At 42.7% G+C, this 17,542-nt stretch overlaps 1 protein-coding gene across 4 annotated transcripts in view; it reads right to left on the reverse strand.

Annotated features, from left to right (window-relative positions):
* Positions 1-7,643, reverse strand: part of DYNC1I1 (dynein cytoplasmic 1 intermediate chain 1) — a 1,447,115-nt gene extending 1,439,472 nt beyond the window's left edge. Inside the window, exon 1 of one of the 4 annotated variants that reach the window (XM_069211741.1) lies at positions 7,101-7,643. The gene's annotated coding sequence lies outside the window, so the exon portion shown is untranslated. The remainder of the gene's footprint in view (positions 1-7,100) is intronic. The other 3 variants (XM_069211739.1, XM_069211740.1, XM_069211742.1) reach the window with 3 other exon arrangements.
* Positions 7,644-17,542: the final 9,899 nt, after the last annotated feature.

The following is a 17,542-nucleotide window of genomic DNA, read 5'->3' on the forward strand; positions in this document are numbered from 1 at the left end:
TACGTTACTTTTATCCAACCACTGCTGCACTTGTCCAGGCCCTGCGGCCAACCCCATGCAACCACCCGACACCATGTCACACACAGCCTTTGGTTGTGTGCAGCAGGGAGTGACTGCCCTGAAGCCTACTCCCTATAACCACCCAACCCTACGCCACTCACGAAGTGCTTCTTTGTTTGGTGGAGATGTGATCATATTCCTGTGCCTCGAGAACAGTGGGTAACTTGCTTTAGTGGAATCCTTTTAGTAAGCTATCCATCATCCTGAAAAATAGCAGAACTCGTTGCATACCACTAATGTATATGGAGTTGGGCCAAAAGGGAAGGGCTTCTAGGTCATTTTACATACTTGTAGTTTTTAAAAGGGAGAACACAATCTCTGGTCTCAGCAGCAGATGAAAACAAAGAACCCACTTATCACAGTCACTAGATGAGATATTGCACTCGAAAGAAAACAAGGATGCAAAAACCTCCATCAAGATTTACAGATAACTTTCCATGGTAGAAATGCATAAAAAAACACTTGCTTTGCCTTGAACATGCACAACAAATTAGGATGATTAGGGATTCACTGAAATGGCGCTTCAGCTTGGACTCCTGCTTTGGTTATATCAGTAAATGGTTTATGTTGAGGCTTAATTTCTGTGAAATGAGCATTGTGTCAGAATGAATGCTGCCCTGCTTATTTATCCAAGAAGAGGCCAGCATTTTGTGCAAAATGTCTACCTAACTGGAGCATTTTTCTATGGGGTAATTAGTAAGTGCTAATTTGTTGGGTAAATGTATAGCGCATCTCCTAAATTACAGCTGTCTAAGGGATGCCAAGGTAATGTTTCCAGTGATCTTGTGAGCCTGTAACTTTGCCAATGTAATTGTTCCTTGAGCATCTTTATCAGATAACGTTTCAAAGTGGAACTGCCGAGAAAACACACATGGATAATTTGTACTTTACAGAAGTAAGTGCTTCTTTGGTGGAGATGTGATTATATTCCTCTGTATAAGGAATGCAAGACTGTAGGAGGAGCCCCGCGGCCCCTGCAGTCCCAGTCGGCACACTGCCTTCTGCAGGAGTAATACTTTCATCTCTTTCCCTGCCTGCATGTCTGTAGGCAGGGAAATAGATGAAAACTCCACTTCAAGCAACTGGAAGCATTTTGACAACTACCCTTGCTAGAAGTAGAATTAGCATTTGCTTGGCCAGAGCTATTACAGGCGGGCAGTGGCTGGAGAGCTACAAACAACCTTCAGCAGCTTTAGGCAGGGTAAATGTACATTTTAAAGTTACATATCCCATATACCTAATAAAAATGTGACCTTACCATTAGATCGGATTTTTATTAAATAAATGTACAGATAAGTCTTTGTATGAAGTTTGGACCTGGTACAGGTCAAACGTTATAGATCAAAGTGTAGAATCCATACTTTGACTTTTATATGCCAGTTATAGCCTCACTAGTGACAATGTTGTTATGGACTTAGTCACTGGTAGAACATGCCACACGTTTCTAATGCCACTTGTTTTATTCTTAAATATTATGCATCCTATCTAGTGGGCAGAAAGGTGTACATGAGGTGACTTTTTAATATTCCAAATAAGCTCTTCCTACATGTCAAAGGATGAGTTTTATTTTTACCAATGCTGACCAGTGCTAAAGTGCAGGTGATCTGTACTATAAACATGGTAATATTGACTTATCCACAATTGCCATATTTAATGTACTTGTAAGTCCCTAATGAAGCGCACTGTGTGTGCATAGTGCCTGTAAATTAAATGCTGCTAGAGGGCCTGCAGCACTGTTTGTGCCACCACTACAGTAGCCCAGTAAACATGTCTCAGGCCTGCCACTGCAGAGCCTGTGTGTGTATAGTTTTAAACTGCTATTTTGACATGGCAAGTGCACCCACTTGCCAGGCCCAAACCTTCCTTTTATTACACATAAATGACCCTTAGGGTCAAGGGCAGGGTGAAATGTATTTAAAAAGTGGGACATGTATGCTTAAGTTTAACATGCCCTGGTAGAGAAAAACTGTTGAATTTGTTTTTCATTACTGCAAGGCCTATCTCCCCCATAGATTAACATTGGGGTAACCTTCAAGCAGCCTTTAAGTGTAACTTTCAAATGGGACAAGATAGAAATTTGGAGTTTGAAGTCTCTGGACTCACAATTTAAAAATCACAACTTATGGTGAAGTCGGATTTTAAACTGCAAGTCTGAAAATGCTACTTTTAAGAAGTTGGCACTTTCTTACTTTAAACATTTTGTGCCTCTGCCTGGCTAAATACACATCAGGGGCGGGTGACAGCTGGACTTTGTGCATTCCCTCTATACAGTCACACACAAATGGAGCTGGGGTGTGACATTTGCATCCTGATAGCCCATCACCCGGCTGATGAGCCTTCCTGGGCTAGATGAGAGGGAGGAGCTGACATGTACACCTGAATAGGGCTGTGCCTGTCTCCATACAAAGAGCTGCATAACACCCTGTAGAGTGTCAGGAGCCAGGGAAAGAAGGGTAAGGACCTTGTGCACTTCAAAGGCCTTTCTCTGAAGTCTTGCACACTTCAAAGGCTCAACTGGGTATATTGTTGGACCTTAAACCCCACCAAAGCAATACTTTGCTAGAACAAAGGACATTCTGCCTGGGAAAAGAGCTGCTGTGCTGCAGGAGGGACTGCCACTTTGCTAACTGCTTTGCTGTGTTGGTCTGCTGATTGCTCTGCCTGTATGAGGGACTGCCACTTTCCTACCTGCTTTGCTGCTGTGGCCTGCTGCCTACTGATTCTTGCCTGAGAGTGATAAAGATTGGACCTGCTCTATACACCACGGAATCCAAGTTTCTCCAAGGGCCTGCTGGTTTAACCCCTGTTCTTGAAGTCTCAGGCCGTCAAAGACTTCATTCAACTTTGCTTCAGCTGCTGTACTCTGCCAACTTCAAGTCTTCCCTTGCCTGAGGTGCCAATTTAGTCCTGGGCCTCAGAGAATGCTTATGCAGCTGTTTTTCTCTGCAAGAATTGATGCATCAAGGCTGTTTCGCCACTCAGAACTGACGCAGTATCCTCTGACACATTGCTGAGTCAACAACAATGTGGGACCTGACTGTGGGGACCCAACCGCGAGGCCAGACGACGATGCAGGGTTGATCTGAGGGCATTGCTACACAGCTCAATGATGACACATCGCCTACATTGAGAGGGGATTGATGCCAATGTGGGACCCTGGTGAGACGCTCAAGGACAACACATCTACCCAACTTTGTGGATCGGAACGGACACATTGAGCCTTCGATGCTGATGCTTGCTCCATCCAAGGTACTTTTTTAGTGGACTCTGCATGAGTCCTGTAGCCGGCCTGCCCTCTATCGTGATCAGCCTGAACTTTGGATTTACCCCAGTCTAGCCCGACCTCAAGTAACCTTTTAGCACTGTTGACTTCTAAGCACTACATTGCAGTAAATTCTTTACAACAGAAATCATATCTTGGGCTCTACTTATTAGATTTTTGTTGCTTTGGTCTTGTTGTACTCAGATCAATATGCTCTATTAATCCAAACTGGTGTGGAGTCTTTTTGTTCTGCTTTCACTGTGTTAATGTAATTTTTAAGTGTTGCCCAAATACTTTACACTTTCCCTTCAAGTTTAGTCTGACTGCTCTGTACCAAGCTACTAGAGGGTGAGCACAGGTTAATTTAGTTTGTATAACTGACGTACCCCAACTTGGATTGTGGTTCCTTTTTGGGCAGGGTGCATACCCCTGCCAGCTAGAGAACCAATTGCCAAGAAACATGAAGGAAAAACTAAAGTACTATCTTTCAAGAGCTCAACCAAAAAATCTTCCAAGATGCTATCTAGGAGAAAAGCTAGACACTTTCATGCAATACACTTACCTAGGAGTAACAGTTGATAATCGTGACAATTTCAAGACGCACCTTCAAGAGTTAAAGCCATAGTCTAGACTGCTGCTATTCACATTTGAATAATTGCACGAAAACTTAACTTGGATCCAATCCTTCCAATAATGAAAAATAACTGAATCTCTTCTTTGAAATGTGTATATTGGATATTCACAATCAAACCTCTACTTAGACAACTGTTTAGTTTACAGAGCAATAGTACACAAGCCCCGGTGCGTTTAGAGTTTGGTGTAGTTGCTCAATATTGAGCGAGGCAAAGGGCAAACACAAAAACCTGTAAAACTAAAGTTACCATAAGTAAAACACTAAACCATAAGATCTGGCCGGAAATCCTGCATCCCAGAGCTAACAACCCATAGCGGACGTATTTAGATGCATTTTAATTGCATTAAACGTACAAGATTAGTGGGAATTATCAACTTCACCTGTGGCTTTTAAGATGTTAATTGATAAAACTGTACCAAAAAAACTGACGATTTCGTGATAGGGAAATAATTGCTAAAAAGTAATTTGCCTGCACGGTCATAAAAACCTATGTGCATTAAACATGTCAACATAATCTTAAAATTAATTTTTCATCAAACATTAATTTGAAGCTTTTGTCCAGGTGGGTCACATCCCTACAAAATATTTAGTTGAAACAATCATGGTCTAACAAATTGCAGACTTTGTGACCATTAGGAAGAGATGATTTTACATATTTTATCTATCTGTCCAGTCTTGTTGAATGCTCGTATAAAGATATTGCGAAATAGCTTCAATCATCTTCTAAAAAGAGCTTGTAGGCAGGCTCAGACCCAGAGCCTCAACAGACAAAACACTCAATTGAACTGCAGGTTTTTTAAATTTATGAACCACTTTATAAAGTTTCTGTAAGGCACTGAATTCCTACTCTCCAATCAGACCTTATACACTTAAATATTGAATATTGATACTGGTTTTACTCCTCTTTTTCGTAAGATCTCGTGAATTACATTAATATTCATTTTATGAATAGTTTTAGGATCAATTTTATTCAACATGAGTGCAGTGCCCTGTGGACCTATTACCACACACATTATTTGCAACTCACTCTTACAGAGACTTCTCCAAAGATCCTGAAATTTGGATCACTGGATACATTTTAGAGCTCGGACTGTATACCAAAGAAGCCACTCTTGTCACAAGCTATGGTCTGTTTTCTCTCCGGGGTGGGGGAGGTGGTAAATGTTCACCCACTGCTTCAGGATCGGAGGGTTATCATGCGGCCTGGGTCTCCTGTTACTGAGTAGTGGGTTGCATATCCTCCAGCATCCCCTTGGGTCCCCCTCAAATTCATCCCCCTGCTGCGGTTGCTCCACAGCTCCTCATTACCATGTCATGAAGTATCCAATAGGTTGCTTCTCAAGGGGCCAGCACCCTAATGGTCTGAATGATACAGCCTGGATCTTAAAGGTAAATATTGGTGGAAACCCCTGGACCGCCCAACAGCAAGTACAGTCAGGCCAACATAGGGAAGAAAGCAGCTACACTAGCATGCTGTAAGAATTTTTGGAGTTAGAGAATCTCTTTTTGGCATAATTCTGGGCCTTGCGTAATAGTGATTATTATTGGCATAATGTGGTTATCATTAGCATGGTTGTCCTCTTTCATATCATGAATCAAGCCGTTCTTGACATATTGTTAAAGTCTTTATTGTTATGAATCCCATCCTTTGTAAAATGTTCATATTGGCAAAACGGGGGTCAGCGCTTAATTTGTAAAGGCATAGGTGCAGATGCTGAACCTTTTCCTTAGAAGCCTGCTGCCAGCACTACTGAGTGCTAGTTTGGGAAATTTGACAGCTAACTAGTCTTGATTCCACCTCATGCTTTCACCCATTGCCCTAGGCTTCGTGTCTCTTTATCTCACTCTTGCAGGTTTTTTTGTGTCCCTGTTTATTCCATTAACTCTGTTTTCCTATCCTGTGGTTCCTTTTTGCTTCTCCCACATCTTCCTTTTTGTCTCTTGCTCTGGTTTTAAGTTAATTAATGAAAAATTAATCTAAAAATGTATGCCGATGCCTACCACCTGTAAACACCTTCAAAAATTAAGCATTGTAGGTGGCCATTCTTAAAGTCGTGGACTATACAAGTCCAAACCTGCTGCATTTAAAATGCTTAATTTAAAATAGTGCTGTTCAAAATTGATTCTTTATTCCTTGTTTGCACATTATATTATACATAATTATATATAAATGCATGTCAACGTTCCAAGGGATATGGTTTCAACTCTTCCCAAAGATTGACACGCTAAGTATAATCAGAGGAATTAAAACGCAAACAACAACACTTAAGGGTTGGTAAAATGAGCTAACATTTTTGTGTAGGCACTGCAGAGTTAATTGCCACTTTGCATCGTGTCATTTACGGAAACAAAAGGCAACCAAAATGTAGCTTTTGGTAATCGTCGAAAAATGTAGATTTTTGGGGGGAGAGGGGTAGAGGGCGGTATTGACGTTTGATGGGGCGGGGGTAGTACGTAGCTCATACTACTGCCTAGCATTCCCTTACAGAAGACAGTATTTACATCTAGCGATAAAGCCGTGGAGCTATATCATTTACAAGCTGATAATTAAAACAGCAATGCACATTAGACTGCCTTTCAAGTGCCAGTACAGAGGCGCAGCAGAGGATGGGCGAAGCATCTATACTGTTCCTGGAAAGGGCATTTCTTTTGAGAGTGATGATGCACTAATTCTGCCAGACTCCAGAAAAGTGCCGCATCTAGCCTGCTGAGTCGGGAAGGGAGGGCGCATCCGGACTATGACTTAATTAGAACAGAACCTTATAATATAGTGTACATCCCAACGAAAATGTGTCTGAATTGCCCCGAACCATTTTTTTCCAGCGATATCAAATGCGCTCCTTCACCAGTGGCTTTTACTAAACGTATTAGCGTGACACCTCCCAGATGCTTGACGTGTGCTTCGTGAGACAAGCAGCACAGTGACTGGCGTGAAATGTGGCTCGACAGTAGCACCCTGCCAGCATGTAAGCTGTCCTGCCGGGCTCCGGCTGATGGGCGTGGGTCTTGCTGCCTCTGCCTGCTCTACAGAATGAGAGCCATGATTTCTAAGAAAATACACTTGTTCTTCCTTAAAACCAACAAGCAAGGCTACTCACACAATGACGGCGGGGGCTGCGATGGTGGCAACGCACATCTATTTACCTTTGATCCGTGATGGGGGAGCTGAATGGTGCAGTAGAGTTGGCTCAGGGAAGCGGGGATGGCGGAGGCTGGGCAGACAGCTGTTCAGTGGAGGGGGCCTGGATCTCCTGATGCTGAGCACGCAGCAGCACCAGCCAGCCGTGAGTGGATGGGAATCTGCTGCCTCACACTCCCGAGGACCGCTAGAGAGCACAGGCTCCAGCCTGACCCAGGCGCCGCCCCTGCCGCTCCCCTCCTGCACCGAGGATTTGCTGTGCTCCGGCAGACACTGAGATGGCCCGAGTCCGCCGCTTTCCCCTCAGAACCAAGATGCATTTGTTGCTGGTCGGACGCAGCAGTGGACCTTGCCAGCTTACTCCTTAACAAAGCCGGTTTCTGAACTGATCGCCACCGCTCTAGCCTAGAGGCGCACATTACACTTTGACGTTATGGCGGCCGTCTTATCCGTTGTCATTGCTGGCATTATTTCTATTCCAGGACTTTTCAACTGCAAAGAATTGATGTCAGGTGCGTTAGTCTAGCTAGGTTAATCGAAGCAAAAGCAAGACTACAGTACCCAGAATTCACTAGGTTGTCACGGTAAAGTTCTTGGCTTGAAACAGTTCCCACGATAGTACAGGTTATCACCCTAGTTTGAAATAAACATACATTTTTTTGATGGATTTAATTTAAAGCATTCTTTTTATGTTTTCGGAGTAAGGCACCCTAAACGTCGCAAATCAAAAAAAACTATGAGTTTTAGATTTTCACCTATGTTAACAGGTTGCCCATTCTGCATGCTCTGTTCTTTTGCGCTAATTACAACATTTTGAGTGAGGGCAACATTACATTGCGAGCAATACCTTTGCATGTCTCAGAAAGCACCTCGCAGACCCGAAGGAAAGAGCAATATTGACATTTAAATGTGCCGGCAGCGGCGTAACAAAGTCCCCCGCAGTGCGAGGTGGCCCCCTGTTCAAGGGGGTCTACTCAGCAAAGAACACTGTGCACAGGCAGCAGGTGATCATGCGTCCCTTCCTAGGTAATTTACTTATTCTGGGACTCGTTTTAGGCCAATTAATCTTTTGACCCTGATTGGAGACTCCTTAAGATGAGATAACTAATCAACATGTCGATCTATAGATCAATAACCTCATCAATATTCACAATAGCAAATCAATCAAATTAGTTAATGACATTAATAAGAATCGGAACACACCATGACTTTTCAGTCATGAATAACCACACGAAATTTGTAAGAGTTATGATATTTATTCCCTATTGATTACACTCTACTAGCAAGTTTATTAGTCTCAAAACCAGAAAACACATTAGCACTGTCACAATATGGCAACTCAAATAAGATTTCATCAAGGGAAAGATCATAAACATTAGAACAAAGCACAACGTCAGCATGGATATACTTTAGCAGAGTATCATTAGCGCATTATTCAACAAAGCATAGACTCAGTCGTTTGCCTATTTGCGTTCGTTTTAGTGAACCCCTTAACTAACCTCAAATTAGCATTGGCATGTTGGGCTTCATGCAAAACAATTTAGCAACACAAATTTAGAAAACATCTAACTATGGTCTCTATCGAAAGGTAGCAGTTGGTAGCTAGAAAGGAAAGGCAAACAGACAATTACAATTTCATCATCATATAGTTACCCTCCGTAATGGGTCAGCATACAGAGTCAGTCTTCGTCCTCAGGGCATCAGTTGATTCGCCATCAGCCAGGAAACTGAGCAAAGTTCAGCAAGACAGGCAATACGGGACACTTCCCTCATAAGGCGGAAAAGTATGAACGGGCAAGGCAAGGGTAAAATGGTTTGAAGAGTCAAACAACAAAGTCTTTAGGACAGAGTGACAAAGTGGCTAGGCACTAGCAAAGAATGGCACGTAATGGCAATAGCAAAAATTGCTCGGAATGGCTGATTTCTCCTTGTGACACAGGATTATATCAATCTTGTTGCACAGTCCCCTAATTTCCAATTGGGCAAATTTTGGTGCATCATTATCTCCATCCAATAATCAGGTAGTCACCTCATTAGGATTGTCACTTTAGAACAGTTCTCACGTAGTTTATTGGCTCCTGTAATTTGACGTCTCCAACGGGTAGAATGTCAGGTACAAAATGTATTCTCGCTGTCCCAGTCAGTAGCTCCATTGTCTTTACCAGTTCAGGCGACCTGTACCTGTTGCAAGTTTACACTGTTGCATTTGGCAAGAGTGTCTCCTTGAACAAGTCGAGTCTCATGAGAAATAATTTACTACGGTTACACACATCTTCTAGTTTCTGGAAAAGTACGGCTACATGTCCTTCAGCAAGTCAGCACATTGCACGTTAGAAAAACACATTTAATATGAGACCGGCAGCTAGGCCCTGACTCATGCTAACTAAGGCCTAGTTATTAATTTTAGCAAAATCTTAACATATAACTCTTAATGCTAGTACAAAATCATACATTAGTACATTAATAATTCATCATTAGTCAATTTCATTTATCATCGTATACATTGGTGGCCACTCCCTGTGGGCACATTTCATACACCCGTTTAGTAAAAGCACAGCAATACAATTTCTATGCGGCATCATTAGGCATTAATTTGCAAACATTTCATGTTAATTCTTGATTATAATAACTACACTCCAACAATCCCTCCTCTGATGACACTTGTCATCACACAAATCCATTCTTTAACAATCCTTTATCTTTTCAATTTCCTCTTTCTGCTTTGCCTTTTCATATCGTGCTCTGAACATTTTCTCCCTTTTCCTTTCTTCCCTCCTCACTTTATGTTTTGCCCATTTTGCTTTACCTCTTTCGCAAATTTTGCTCAACAACCATAGTCCAAATAAGCAAACCAAAACAATTACTATTCCCTGTATTAGTTTTCCCAAGAACCCATGCCAAAGACCACAAAACCAACTTCCTACACGCGCAAATCCCTCTCCAACCTTTTCCCAGACTCCTGGCTCTTTCAATTCCCTCAAATCTGTACTATCTCTTGTTAGGTTAGTAAGCATACTTCTAATCTAATTACTATTGTCAGGTATATAGGCACAACAGTGCCTCTCATTAAGCATTTTACAGACTCCGCCACTTTTCGCTAAAAGAATGTCTAAAGCAAGCCTATTTTGAAGAGTCATAGCACTTTCCACAGCAAGTTCAGTATACATCAGTAGTATAGCTCCTGTGAAATTTGTCAGCCTGTTATCCACAATAGTAGACAACTTTCGAATCTTTATGGAGTTCAAAACAACTCCCACTGAAGGAATCATCGCTCCAAATATGTCTCCTACTACACCAGCAGCAGTTTCTCTCTTTTGTCTAGCACGAAGTAGTTCTGTCACATTTGAAAATTTCTTTAAATCATCTAGTTGATAGATCTTTGGAAAAACTATTCCCAAATAACATGTCCTATTCCATCCCTTTGGAAGATGATAATAAGCACTAAGTCCACAAATGTAATAAACCCCTGGGATCGCTTGATCCATTCCATTTAGCATGAAAGTCCATTTATTCAGAAACAAAAACACATGCTTACACTCACTCGTTCCCACAAACACATTGTCATAATATGACTTTGGTCACGTAATGCAAAGCCTACCTACATGTTTCGCATCTAAAGCTATCTTCCCTTGTTCCCTAACCCCATTATTACTATTACTAAGGAATGATCGTTGCTGCAAGCCCTTTTCTAATTTCCCCTTTAAAACCCTCCTTCTGTCTTCTGTAAGCAAGCATGTCAAATTATTGCTGTGCGCATAAGAAGCACTAATTGTCGTTCTAGGCTCAAAGAATCCCTTAATCAGCTTTACAGCATAATACTTAGAAGCAAAAAGGTGGCTGTGTATAGGAGAGAGCGCACTTTCCAAATATAAGCTACTGTTTTTTTACAAAGTCCATGATCACGTAAAACGATAGGGGGAGTGCTCGAAGTGGTATGCACCCAGCCACAGAGTGCGTGAACTATCACCCCAAGAAGGGTTACAGTTATGATATGCAAAGAAGGAAAACCACGGCACATCCCAAGAAGTTATAATGTTCCAGTTTATTCCTCGTAATGTCTTTAGATGAAACAATGGCCTGTGGCCCAAGCTGACATTTATTTGAAGCCGAATTGGGAGTGGAAATGAAAAAGGGACTGCCAAATTAAAGCTGTATCCAATTGTGATGGAAAACGGGCGCCATGTTGGAATGTCGATGAAAGAGGTAGAACAAAAAAGGAACACAAAATGGAGGCACCTCCATTTTGTGTTCCTCTGTGCATTCTCTCCTGTGTCCTGATACAGCCCAGTGTTCAAGGATTGCAAAGAGACCTAGCGGGTGTCACATATATTTCTCTCTTCTTTCGTTCTACCTCTTTCATCGACATACCAACATGGCGCCCGTTTTCCATCACAATTGGATACAGCTTTAATTTGGCAGTCCCTTTTTCATTTCCACTCCCAATTCGGCTTCAAATAGAGGGAGTCCACCATCGGCGCGTAATCACTATTTGCAGCGCCGTCAACACAACGAAGAGGGAAACGCTTGGAGATATTTGAGGCTTACCATGGTCCTCATGCTTTTCCTTCCTTGACCGCTTTCTCAAATCATAAGACATCAATTTGTCTCTGGAACTTTGGAACATCGAGTTAATATCTTTACTATAGCCTTGATAAAGTCTACCCAGACGAAACACATGTCGGCTCTTGTTTATTTGGGCTGCTGCTCATTTGAAAAGGATTTCTGTTGTCATCTTTTGATTCTGGCTCCAAGATGTCAGCTTGGGCCACAGGCCATTGTTTCATCTAAAGACATTACGAGGAATAAACTGGAACATTATAACTTCTTGGGATGTGCCGTGGTTTTCCTTCTTAGCATAATACTTAGCTACACTATTCAAATCTACTATGATAGGCACATAAGAGAATACTAAATCGTAGTTTGAGTAAAAATATTGCACTTCTTCTTGATTATAGAAACGCATTAGTAGCAAACTACAACTAATCCCGTAGGTTAATGGCAAGCTGTGATATGTAACTCCCTCTTGGACTGAAAGAGAAATTTGTGTACACACATAACAAGGCTTCGCATCCATAGTGTCAACATACTCACTCAACAAGCGATAGAAAACATTAGTAGACAGCTCCTCTTTTGTATTAGTGTCGTCATGCAAGTACTTTGTATCTTGCTCAAACTTATCCCACGGTGTTAGTGTAGCAGTCTCAGAAACTATGGCATTGTTAGCTTCACTCTCATCCACCAAATGTATTTCCACAAACAAGTCTATAATGAATACCACACACATAACACCCAAAGCAATACCCAAATATTTACAATGCTTATTCCCCTCAACGTCATCTCCTGACCTAGGCATGATCTGTAAAGAATCAGAAAGTAAAGTACTATAAATGTAATCAACTAATATAAGAATGGTTAATAATTTTCCTTTTTTTTTTTTCAATAGAGCCAAGCAAAAAGTCTTTCTTCAGCAAGTATTTACAGCTTTCTCATTCACTCCCAGGGTCTTTTGTCAATCCAGTTAGCAGCTTGGTACAATCGATTCTTCAAAAGTCAATTCAGGTTAACAGTGTCACATCCGATAATTTATCAGTCTCTTTTCTAAGGTTTCCCCTTATTCAATTTAAGCTTAACTCAGTCTCTTTTATTTGTAGCCAACTTCGAGTACCATAATATTGACCTGGAACTTCACGATCAAAACAAAACGCCAAGAACTCTTGTTGCCACTCAGCTGACATTGCATAAGCCCATTCAGGACCTGTGTATCTTCTGTTGGCTATTCTCTTTCTTTTCAACTTGCGGTCACCGTACAATTCTCCTTCACTTAGGTCTTTTTTTTCTTGTGGTATCGACCTCTTCCTCTATTGTTTCATTAATGACCACTTTCCCTTTTTCAGTTTGCGATTCTGGCCACTTATCTCTTCTCAGTGTTCTTTTTCCGTTCTGCTTTTCAGGTTGCTGTTCAATGCCCTCCTCTTGTGCTACGGTGTTTTCTCTTGATGGATCTGCAAGTGGCTCGGGAGGAGTCTGAACACATTGACTGTCTTCTGCCTCAACTCCTTCGCCTTCTGGGTCAGAGAGGGGTTCAACTTCAAACCCGTATCCGCCTGCTTCTGGGAGAACCTCTCTTTGGGTCGGTCCTCCTGGTGCCTCGTTTGAGATAGGCTCAGCATCACCCGTCTGGATCTTGTTTGCTGTTTGAGTGACCAAGCCGTCCTCAACGGGCTCTCTTCCAGTCTCAGTTGCCCTTTGATTACTCTCCGGCCCTGAGACTTCCTTTTCTGTAGCTGTTATTTTCGCCAACTCAAGTTCTTCATCAGTTGGACACGTCACCTTCTTTGTGTGACTGGCATGTATCCAGTTTGGAATTCCCACACATTTCACAGCAGTAGTAGTTGTCAGTATCACTTGATACGGCCCCTTCCAACGTGGCTCCAAACACGACTTCCTCAGGTGTTTCTTGACAACAACCCAGTCACCGGCTTTCAGATTGTGACCTGGATCATTTATCGGTGGCAGTGTGGTTGCTTCCACCTGGTGAGAGAAAGAGCGGACCACGTCAGCCAGACCCTTGCAGTAGTCCAACACCATATCATCCGTGATATTCACAAGAGCATTTGCAGGCACTGTGGGCAATCTCATAGCTCGGCCCATGAGAATTTCATGAGGAGACAGTCCTGTTTTCTTGTTGGGTGTATTTCTCATTGACATTAACACTAAGGGCAATGCATCTGGCCATTTCAAATTGGTAGCTGCGCACATTTTTGCCATTCTCGACTTCAAGGTACCATTCATCTGCTCCACTAGTCCTGAGGCTTCAGGACGGTAGCTACAATGCAATTTCTGTTCAATGTTCAGTGCGGCACACAAGAGCTTAACCACCTCATTGTTGAAGTGACTTCCTCTATCTGATTCTAAAGAGATCGGGAACCCGAAACATGGTATCAATTCCCTAAGCAGCAACTTTGCTACTGTGGGACTGTCATTCCTACGGGTAGGGTAAGCTTCAATCCAATGACTAAAGATGCACACAATCACCAACACATATCTCAAACCTCCACACACAGGCATCTCGATAAAAGTCATCTGCATCCTGCTAAATGGACCTCCAGCTCTCCCAATGTGGCTCAAATTCACCACGGTCCCTTTCCCCGCATTCATCTGCTTACAGATGGTGCACCTGTGACAGATTACTTCTGCAGCTTGTCTGAATTTTGGATTGAACCAATCGATTTTGAACAACCTGATCATGGCGTCTGTCCCAATATGTGCTTGACCATGGGAAAACCTTGAAAACTGTGACAAGAGACTGTTTGGTAAAACCATTTTCCCCTCATCTGAAACCCACAAATCATCAGGTCTTTGTACACATTGCATTTTAAGCCAAGAATGTTTCTCTTCTCTGCTGGCACGTCCCTGCAACAATTTTAACTCTTCCATTGTGTCAGCCATCCTCAATGCATAACCTGTGCATGTCTCATTTTCAGTTTCAGGTAACAATTCCCACTGATCCTTGAACAATATACAGTTCAATGCATAAAACCTTGCGACTTGATCTGCATATCCGTTTCTCATTGACACAAAGTCTTGTGATTTCACATGAGCGCTGCATTTCACCACGGCAATTTCAAGAGGTAACTGAATCGCGTGCAACAATTCCTAATTCTCTCCCCAGAGGTCATGAAACCCTTCTGTGACCATAACTGGCCAAAATCATGGACAATTCCAAATCCGTATCTGCTGTCAGTATAGATAGTCACTCTTAGTTTGTCAGCGGCATGGCATGCCCTAGTAAGAGCAACCAATTCAGGCACTTGAGCAGAATATACTCTTTCATGCCAAGATGCTTCCAGGATACCAGTAATTGTACCCACAGCGTATCCGGCTCTCAGTACTCTTACTGAGCCTCTCAGGCATGAACCATCAACAAAGATAATGTAATAATTTTCCTCCAATTGAGTATCTTTAATGTCAGGTCTCGATTTGGTGCACAGTTCTGTTACCACAAAACAATCATGTTCTACTTCCTCAGCATCATCAACATCTGTATTTTCATTATGAAGCAAAGTTGCCGGGTTTAACACAGTACAGCGTTTCAATGATACATTAGGTGACCCCAATATAATCGTCTCAGATTTGGTCAGTCTAGCATTTGTCATGTACTGGGTCTTAGTTCGGGTGAGTAGTATTTCGACTGAGTGTGGGACCATAACTGTTAAGGGATGTCCCATCACTATACCTTCACATTGAGTGAGGCTTTGACCAACTGCTGCAACTGCATGCAGACAACCCGGTAAGGCTGCTGCGACTGGGTCCAAAGTAGCTAAAAAATATGCTACTGGGCTGTTTGCACCTCCATGGACCTGTGTCAGGACAGACAAAGAAGAAGCATCACGTTCATGACGAAACAGTACAAAAGGATTTGTGTAGTCAGGCATACCTAAAGCTGGAGCCCTGCACATACATTCTCTCAGTTCAATGAATGCCCTCATCTCTTTCTCGGACATAGTTAGGGTATCCGGGCCATCCTTAACCTCCTTCACGGTCAACCTCACCAAAGGCTCAGAGATAATTGAGAAGTTGGGAATCCACTGCGACAGCAGCCCACCATTCCCAAAAACATCCTAACGTCTTTCTTGGATGTTGGGGGACTCATCTGTAATATGTCTGTCACTCTTTCTTTGGATATTCTTCTTGACCCCTTCTCAATCAGGTGGCCCAAGTATTTCACCTCTTTCTGACAGTACTGCCCGCCAAAGTCAGAATGAGGGCCTTTATGTCTGTTTTTTCCCAAATGGTTCAGTAAGGCAATGGTATCATACCTGCAGTCATCTTTCGTTTTGGACGCAATCAACTAAGCATCAATGTACTGCACTAGAGTCAAATTAAAAGGCAATTCCAATGACTCTAAATCCTTCTTCAATATCTGATTGAAGATGGAGGGCGATTCTGAAAACCCTTGAGGAATTCGACACCAACTGTAAACCTTGTCCAAGAATTTGAAACTTAAGAGAAAATTGGCCATCCTCATGGAGAGGCACAGAAAAGAGCGCTTGGGACAAGTTATGTGTTGCAGAGTGAACCACTCCACATCACATGGAACCTGAAACATGATCACGGCTGGATTTGGCACTATGGGGCAGCATTTTACCATTATCTCATTAATTTTCCTCAGATCTTGGACAATTTGAACTTTCCCACAAGGCTTTCTCAATCCCATTATTGGTGAATTACATGAGCTGCTCATCACTTCTTTTAAGACCCCTTGCTTCACAAAGTCTGCAATTATCTGCATCACCTGTATGAGGACATCTTGTGCCATGTGGTACTGCGGTACCTGGGGAAACACGGCACTTGGCTTCACCTCTACCTTTACTGGTTCCACTCCTTTTATCAGTCCCACTTCCTTTCCTGTCAAGTCCCACACCTTCTCTGTGACTGTTCCCTGTAATTCGGTTGGCAAATCGGTCACTGTGAACATTGGGAAAAAGCTTATCAAAGGGTACTCCTCATCTGTGGTCTCAGTCTCTGGTTCTGAGATCTGACCATCGTCCCCTTCATCATCACTGTTTGTCTGCACCTCATATCCCTCATTGGAACAGGTGATTGAACACCTCGTCTTACACAGCAAGTCCCTTCCCAATAGGGACACGGGACTCGAATCACAGACTACAAACCTATGTAATCCCTGAAAGGTACAAATCTCAACCTGAACCGGATCTGTAATTGGATTAGTCAGGAGCTGATTTGCCACTCCCACTACCTTAATTGTACGTCCTGAAAGGGGCAATTTCGGGACCTCTGCAGTTTTGACTGTAGGGCAAGTGGCTCCTGTGTCAACCAGGAATGAAACCTTGTGACCCATCACCTTTCCCTGCACATAAGGTCCTCTCTGATCTACTTCTAGGGATGCTGCAAGACTGCACTCCTCACTATCCGAACAGTCATCCGACTATTCATCGTTTATTCCATTCTCACCACGCAATGGGAACTGTTGTACTGCATTATTTTGATTCACTGTTTGGCCTGTGACCTGTTGAGGAAGTATCACCTGTTGCTGTCCCATCGGAGCTAAAGGCAACTGCATTTGCTGTCTAGGTACCACGGTAATCTGCTGTTGCACTTGCTGCACCTGCACTGGTTGTACACGTGGCATCTGCATTTGCTGAAGACCCTGCATCTGAACCATGTTATTCTGGAAGTTCGGATTTGGACCCCTCATTCTTGGAACCCTCACATTTTGAAATGCACTGACATCATTGCTTTGCTGAACAACACCATCCTGCACCATCATTGGACATTCCCGATTCCAGTGTCCCATGCCCGCATGCATGGCATGGTGACATTTTTTTCATCCCTTGCACGTCATTTTGAACCGCAACAGTATTCAAGTCTGGACCACGGTTCACAAAACCTACCCGACCTCGGCCTCTCGTTTGCGTCTGAAACA

The sequence above is a fragment of the Pleurodeles waltl genome, chromosome 10 (genome assembly GCF_031143425.1).
Source record: "Pleurodeles waltl isolate 20211129_DDA chromosome 10, aPleWal1.hap1.20221129, whole genome shotgun sequence".
Taxonomy (NCBI): Eukaryota; Metazoa; Chordata; class Amphibia; order Caudata; family Salamandridae; genus Pleurodeles; species Pleurodeles waltl.